The sequence below is a fragment of the Dasypus novemcinctus genome, chromosome 17 (assembly GCF_030445035.2).
Source record: "Dasypus novemcinctus isolate mDasNov1 chromosome 17, mDasNov1.1.hap2, whole genome shotgun sequence".
Classification (NCBI taxonomy): domain Eukaryota; kingdom Metazoa; phylum Chordata; class Mammalia; order Cingulata; family Dasypodidae; genus Dasypus; species Dasypus novemcinctus.
This window is the reverse complement of record NC_080689.1, coordinates 89377909-89385397: the sequence shown is the minus strand read 5'-3', so window position 1 is coordinate 89385397 and position 7489 is coordinate 89377909.

Sequence of the window (7489 nt, the reverse complement as noted above, 5' to 3'; positions counted from 1 at the left end):
ATCATGTGATCAGGCAATCCCACTCCTGGGTATATACGGAGAAGAACTGAAAGCAAGAACAAGGATAGATAGATCCCCACAATGTCCATGGCATTAGGTGTCGCTATTGCCAAAAGATGGAAGCAACCCAGTGTCCCTCAACAGATGAGTGGATAAGCAAAATATGACATATACATACAATCAAAAATTACTCAGCTGTAAGGAGTAATGCACTATTAACTCATGGGATAACATGGATGAAACATGAAGACCTTATATAAAATGAGGTAAACCAGGCACTGAAGGACAATTATCACATGACCTCCCTGATAAGACTTAAGCAAATTGAGCAGACTCACTGAGCTAGAGTCTGGAAGACAGGATATCAGGGGACAGAAAGGGAGTAGAATGTGGTGAGCTGTTGCACAATATGGGCAAAACCTATGATAAGGTGGAAGGGGGTGGTTTGGCAGTGTAGTGGGGTGATGCTGGTACAGGGATGTGAGTTGGGTCAAGGGTGCTGGAATGAGAGGGTCATCAGTGTAGGGGGATGGGTTTGACTCTCCATGAAACTGAGGAGAAAGCTGTAGCAAAGAACTGGTGAACTCTGGGGATTTGTAGGTCTGTGGTAGAAACTACAACGTTGGGAATGTTTTTTCAGGAAATATAGCAGTGGAGGGGCACTGGTGCAGTTGTTGTGGTGGGGTGATATGTAGAAAAAGGTGTACCTGGGGCATGCTTCTTTGGAATATGGATGTGTTCATCTTGTCATAAGTTGTTATCTCAGTGGATGGAAATACACAATAAACAAAATAAAAGTAAAATCCAATTCTGAGTCCTGTTATGTTCTCATATAGAGGGACAAGCACCTAATGAAAGCAAGCAACCAGTATGTTAACCCTCAATATTAATGCATGTATATATGTAACTTCTTCAGAAACTAAAACTTCATGGTTGCAGAGATTCTGAGTAGATGGAGAGCAAAGAATAGGTGTAAACTGGTACATTTGGGGATATTGGAGTTGTTCTGCTTGATATTGCAATGAAGGATCCAAGCCTTTACACATTTTGTCAAGCCTATAAAATTATGTGTTGCAAAGTGTAAACCAAAATGTAAACTCTAGGCCATGCTTAGTAGCAATGCTTCAATATGTGTTCATCAATTGTAACAAATGTGCCACACTAATGAAAGATGCAGTTAACAGGGGAAATGAGGGTAGAGAATAGGGTAGAATATGTGGTAATCCCCTGTATTTTCAATGTAATATTTGTGTAACCTTAACCTCCTTTAAATAATGAAAAAAATGACATAGTGTTTACATACACATGTGATTTTATGTTTCCACCAATTAAAATGAAAGCAGGTATTTTGTGCCTTAGGCATAGTACAAATAAAATTATTCTATCTTAAATGACACCAACTCTGTACTATCAAAATTGTTTAAAAAATATCTACATTGTTAGTGAAAGAAGCTCTTATATAAGTAAGAGTGCACAGTGTATTTGGCTCAGATTTGCTGAACCTATCCTACATCTAAGTGTCATTAGCTCAAGTATTATATACTGGTCCATAAATAATACTAGAATCCTGGGTGCTTTAAATTTTATATTGTGATGATATGCTTCTTAATAAGAGAAACGTAATAATCAGGGGGAAAAAAAGAAAGAAAGGAGGTAGACACTGAGGAAGAAATGGAAGAAATTGCCTTGCCACTGTATATACAGGACAATACCTGTAGCAGTGATAAAAGGCAAAATGTCAAAAACAAAGCTTTTTTCATTTTGCATTTCTTTGATACCCCAATACCTTTATTTATTTTTTCTAAATTTCTAAGTATTCTATATCTAACCTTTAAACCATCACTATATTCCATTTTTTCTATTAACGGAACCTGGCAATATATTGGGCTTCCTTTTTTAAGAAGTTTTGGACTACAAAGAGGTTCAACTATGGTGGGGGAGGAGCACTTGTGTGGGGCGTCACTAGTGGGGGGCACACGGTTGGGAGGGAGTTCTCCAGGGCATGTATACAAGGTACATAGTAAGGTTTGGATATTTTCATAGTGGTTTCAATTGGAAATGACAAATGAGAGAGTGCTGAATTCCTGACCAGGGGAGCTCTATCACATTCCCTAATGGAACAACAACAATCCCCCAAGTGCAATGGCAAAGACCAATAAAGATGGGTGGTCCAATGATGAGTCCTCGATACTGATGGCTCTGATTATGAGCTTGTGTGCCTGAAATATGAACTAGACCTATAGCTGTGGGGTACCTAAGAGTTACCTCCTGAGAACCTCCATGTTGCTCAAATGTGGCCACTCTCTAAGCCAAACTAAGTATGTAGATGCATTGCCTTCCCCCCGGCATGGGACTTGGCTCCTGGGGATGAACCTCCCTGGCACCAACAGATTACTACCAAGCACCAGCTGATGAAGTAACTACAAAATGCTATGAACAAATAGGTCAATTCAGACCAGCAGAATATCTCAGACTACATGTAATATCAGGTGTTAAAAACTGTTTTATTACTTTAAATAAAAAGGTGGAAATGGAAAGGACAAGTGAGTATATATGGCTAAGAGTCTCCAAAAAAGAGCTGGGGGTCATCAGGGGGAGATGCTTATGCATGCCTCAGCAGGGTACCAGAGACAGCCAAGGTAGGTGGAAACCCAGGTGCTGGTTCTCCTGAGGGGTGCAGTGACCCACAGGTTCTACAGTCAAGGCAGATATCTCTGGAGTTCAGGGCCATGTCAGTTGACCCTACTTTGGAGTTTGTGTTCCTGTGTGTGATGAAGTTGTACTCAGATATGAATGTTCTACTCATGCCTCTTCTATTACTTTTACCGGATGTGTGGTTGGCATTTGGGTTGGTGTATACTCAGGAGACCTGAATCTCTGAACTGTCCATGTGACAGCCGGGCCCTGGGCTTCAGCAGACTTGCAGCTGCTACCCTCTGGTTTCTTGAACTTACCCTGGCCAGGTGACAGGGAGATGAAGAGAGTCAACCACCACCACACCAGGGAGAAAAGAGTGCCTACAGCTGCAAGCAGGAGAATTGTATCCATCATCCCTGTGTAATCTAAATCTCTCTTAATGTAAAGGGGGGCTGGACATAGCCATCCCAAGTCCACAAGATGGAGGAATAGAGTGTGGATTAGAGTGGGATTACTGGTGCTCTGCTGGAGAACTATTGTGATTAGTAAGGGAAGAAATTGCAGTAGTGATGTGGAGAGGGTGGTCACGGTGGCTGCTGATGGTCAGGAGAGGGAAGAAGAGATATAGTGTGGGGGCATTTTAAGAATTTGGAGTCATCCTAGGTGGTCCTGCAGGGATGGATGCTGGACTCTGTGTGTCCTGTCGTGGCCCACTGGGTGGACTGGAGGAGAGTGTGGACTATAATGTGGACCTGTCCAAGTGCTACAGCGGTTCTCCAGAATGAATTCGCTGGGTGCAGTGGATGTGCCACAATGATGGAAGAGGTTGTTGATGTGGGAAGGGTGGTGTGGGTGGGATGGGGGTTATATGGGTACTTCATATTTTTTCAATGTATTATTTAAAAGAAAATAAAGAAGAAAAATAAAAAAATAAAAAAGTGTTAATTAAAGTGATTCATCCTCCAATCACAAGATTGTAATCAGATAGCAAAAGGATGAATTGCTCTGGGGAAAGCTGTCATGTGTATCTAGAGTGACGTGGTTAAGTAATAAGGAATTGTCATTGAAAGAATGAATATCTCTGAAAAAATAGAAAGTAAAGAACACTAAAGAAAGAAGTAGTGAAGGAAAGCACCCTCAGTGACACTGACAATTCCTTAGGCTGCAAAAGAGGGTGTGTGCAAGGAAAGACTGATCCAGGGAGACCACCTTCCATGCAGGGGCCTTTGGATAAGAAAGGGCCAATTTGGAAGGTCCAAAGTTAGAGGGTAATTACCAAAAAAAAGAGGAAAACTGGGAGAATAAGGTATTAAAAATTAAATTCCAGAATCAAGGAGGGACAGGGAAGAGATTGTCATCTATCAGAGTATAACCCTCACTGCACACTTCCTCACAGTATAGACAGAGATTTTTGGCTCAGACATGTGATCCATTCATATGAAATGTGAATTACCTCTTACACAAAATTCCTGGCCATGTCTATAGAACTCTACAGCACTTTTCTCTTTTTCTTCTTCTTTATTTTCTTTTGAATATTGTATTCCCATATAACCCCCATCCCCATACCCCACTACTCCCACATCAACAACCTCTTCCATCATTGTGGCACATTCACTGCACCTGGTGAATATATTTTGGAGCACAGCTGCACCACATGGACTGTGGTCTATATTGTACTCTACAGTCTCCCCCATTGCACACAGTGGGCCTTGGCAGTTCACACAAAGTCCAGCATCTGTCCGTGCAGCACCACCCAGGACAACTACAAATCCTGAAAATGTGCCATCATATTTCTTCTTCCCTCTCCTGACCATCAGCAGCTACTGTAACCACTTTCTCCACATCGATATTACAATTTCTTCCCTTACAATAGTTCTCCAACAGAACACCAGTAAGTCCACTCTAAATCTATACTCTATTCCTGCATCCTGTGGTTAAGTCCAGTCCCCCTCTACATCAAGAGGGGGCTTAGATTCCACCTGGATGATGGATGCAATTCTCCTGCTTTCAGTTGTAGGCACTCTTGGTTCCCTGGTGTAGTTGTTGACCATCTTCACCTCCCTGTTAGCTGACCTAGGTAAGATAGTTTCTTTAAAATCTCTAAATATGGTTTGACAGTGATGTTTGGACTTGGTCATTCCATCTCATTAAGTATTTCTATTTAGCATACTTTCCTCTTGGGTTTTGATTACCCTGTCCAGAATTTGGCTGGATTGGTTTAGTTATCTTTGCACATCTTGTTCCTTCGTGTGTTTTGGAAGGGTTAAATCCTGTTGCTGTTCTCTGTCTACTAACCTTACCCCTTTTCTATTTCCATCACTGTCCACACAGACTGAATTGGAGTGCCAAGGTCTCTGAACACGGGCAGATGTTCCTCATGTGATTCCACCTTCCACTGCCCACCTCACCCAACCTAAGACCATGAAGAATGAGGTGGGCTTTCCCCAGCTCTGTGCAGAAAACTAGCACTGGCTGATTCAAGGGCTAGTTCCTACACATGATGTCTCCATCAGTTTGATCACGTAAGATAAATCTTTTTTTTGCTATGGGAGAAATTTAGCATTTTTCTATTTTTTCTCTGATTCTAAGATTTTGAGGACATTAGTGACAGGTTCATAATACTGAACCTAAAAGTCCATGTTGTGCCTTGTTTCAATCTCTTCTTTTCCTCCTGGTCTGCCTTCTTCCTATGTGCTCTTCTTTCTTGGAAATTTATTTAGATCTCTGCCAGGTTTACCAGGGCAATGTGGGAAATGGGAGACAGTGGGCCTTGCTGCTTCTTCCCAACAACAGACCAGGAGGACATAACTGTGTGTGGATGAGGATGAGTGGGAGAATCAGGAAGCAGCCTAGCTGAACCCTAACTAGCACACAGAGGCACCGGTCAAAGGAGAATCAAGGTTATGAGAGTGGATTTAAGACATTCCCTAAATCCCCAAGAGAAATTATTTTTAATTATTTTTTATTTTTAAAGAAACTTTAGATTACATAAATGTTACATTGAAAAACATAAGGGATTCCCTTAAGAATATATATATTTTTTAAAGATTTATTTTATTTACTTTATATATACCACCAGGCTCCCAGATAGTTCTCTCATCTGTCTGCTCATTGTTTGCTCACCTTCTCCAGGAGGCACCAGGAACCAAACCAAGCACCTCTCACATGGGAGGCGAGTGCCCAATGGCCTCATCGACATCCACTTCTTGTCGGTTGTGACATCTGCTGGCTTGTGGCATCTGCTTGTTGTGTCAGGAGTGGCATCTAGCTCATTGCGGCAGGAGGTGGCCTATGCTCATTGTCTTTTAGGACGCACTGGGACCCAAACCAAGACATTCGATGTGGTAAGTTGAGCCATATCTGCTTCCTTATAAGAATATTATTTTTATTTTTATTTTTTTTTTACATTTTTTGCCTTTATTTAATTTTTTAATATACATTAAAAAAATATGAGGTCCCCATATCCCCCACCCCCCCTCACCCCACTCCTCCCCCCATAGCAACAATCTCCTCCATCATCATGAGACATTCATTGCATTTGGTGAATACATCTCTGAGCACCACTGCACCTCATGGTCAATGGCCCACATCATAGCCCACACTGCCACGTTCCATCCAGTGGGCCATGGGAGGACATACAATGTCTGGTAACTGTCCCTGCAGCATCACCCAGGACAACTCCAAGTCCCGAAAATGCCTCCACATCTCATCTCTTCCTCCCATTCCCCACCCCCAGCAGCCACCATGGCCACTTTTTCCACACCTATGCCACATTTTCTTTGATTACTAATGACAACAGTTCATGAATAGAATATCAGTAAGTCCACTCTAATCCATATTCTATTTCTCCTCAGCAGATTCCCAGAGACAGATAAAGTAGATACAACCCCAGGTATTGGTTCTTCTAAAGGCTACAGAGACCCACAGGCTCTATGGTCATGGCAGATGGAGTTCAGTGCCATGTCAGTTGGCCCTTCTTTGGAGTTTGTGTTTCTGTGTGATGGAGCTGGACTCAGATGTGATCCTTTTTCACAAGCCTCTCCTGTTACTTTTACCAGAACTGTAGTTGATGCTGGGGTTTAATATATACCCAGGGGATCTGAATCTCTGGACTGACCATATGATAGCCAGGCCCTGAGCCTTGATAGATTTCAGCTCATACACTCTGGTTTATTGGACTTACCCCACTCAGTTAACATGGAGTTGAAGAAGGTCAACCACAACACCATGGATCCAAGAGTGCGTACAACTGAAAGCAGGAGGATTGCATCCAGTATCCATGTGGAATCTAAGGCCCCTCTTGACATAGATGTGGAATGGACACAACCAACCCAAGGTCCACAGGAAGGAGGAATACAGTAAGGATTAGAGTGGAGTTAATGATATCCTATTCATGAACTATTGTGGTTAATAATAGAGAAAATATGGCATAGGTGTAGAAAAAGTTGCCATGATGGCTGTTGGGAGTGGGGAATGGGAGGAAGAGATGAGATGTGGAGGCATTTTTGGGACTTGGAGTTGTCCTGGGTGGTGCTCCAGGGATAATTGCCGGACATTGTATATCCTGCCATGGCCCACTGGATGGAACGTGAGAGAGTGTGGACTATGGTGTGGATCACAGGCCATGGGGTACAGCGATGCCCAAAGATGTACTCACCAGATGCAATGGATGTGTCATGATGATGGGAGAGAGTGTTACTGTGGGGGGAGTGGTGGAGTGGGGGCAGTGGGGGTGAATGGGGACCTCATATTTTTTGAATGTAATATTTTTTTAAAAAATGAATAAATTGAGTAGAATTTGGAAAAATAAAAAAAATTAAAAAATTAAAAAAAAAGAAAGGCTCAATAACAT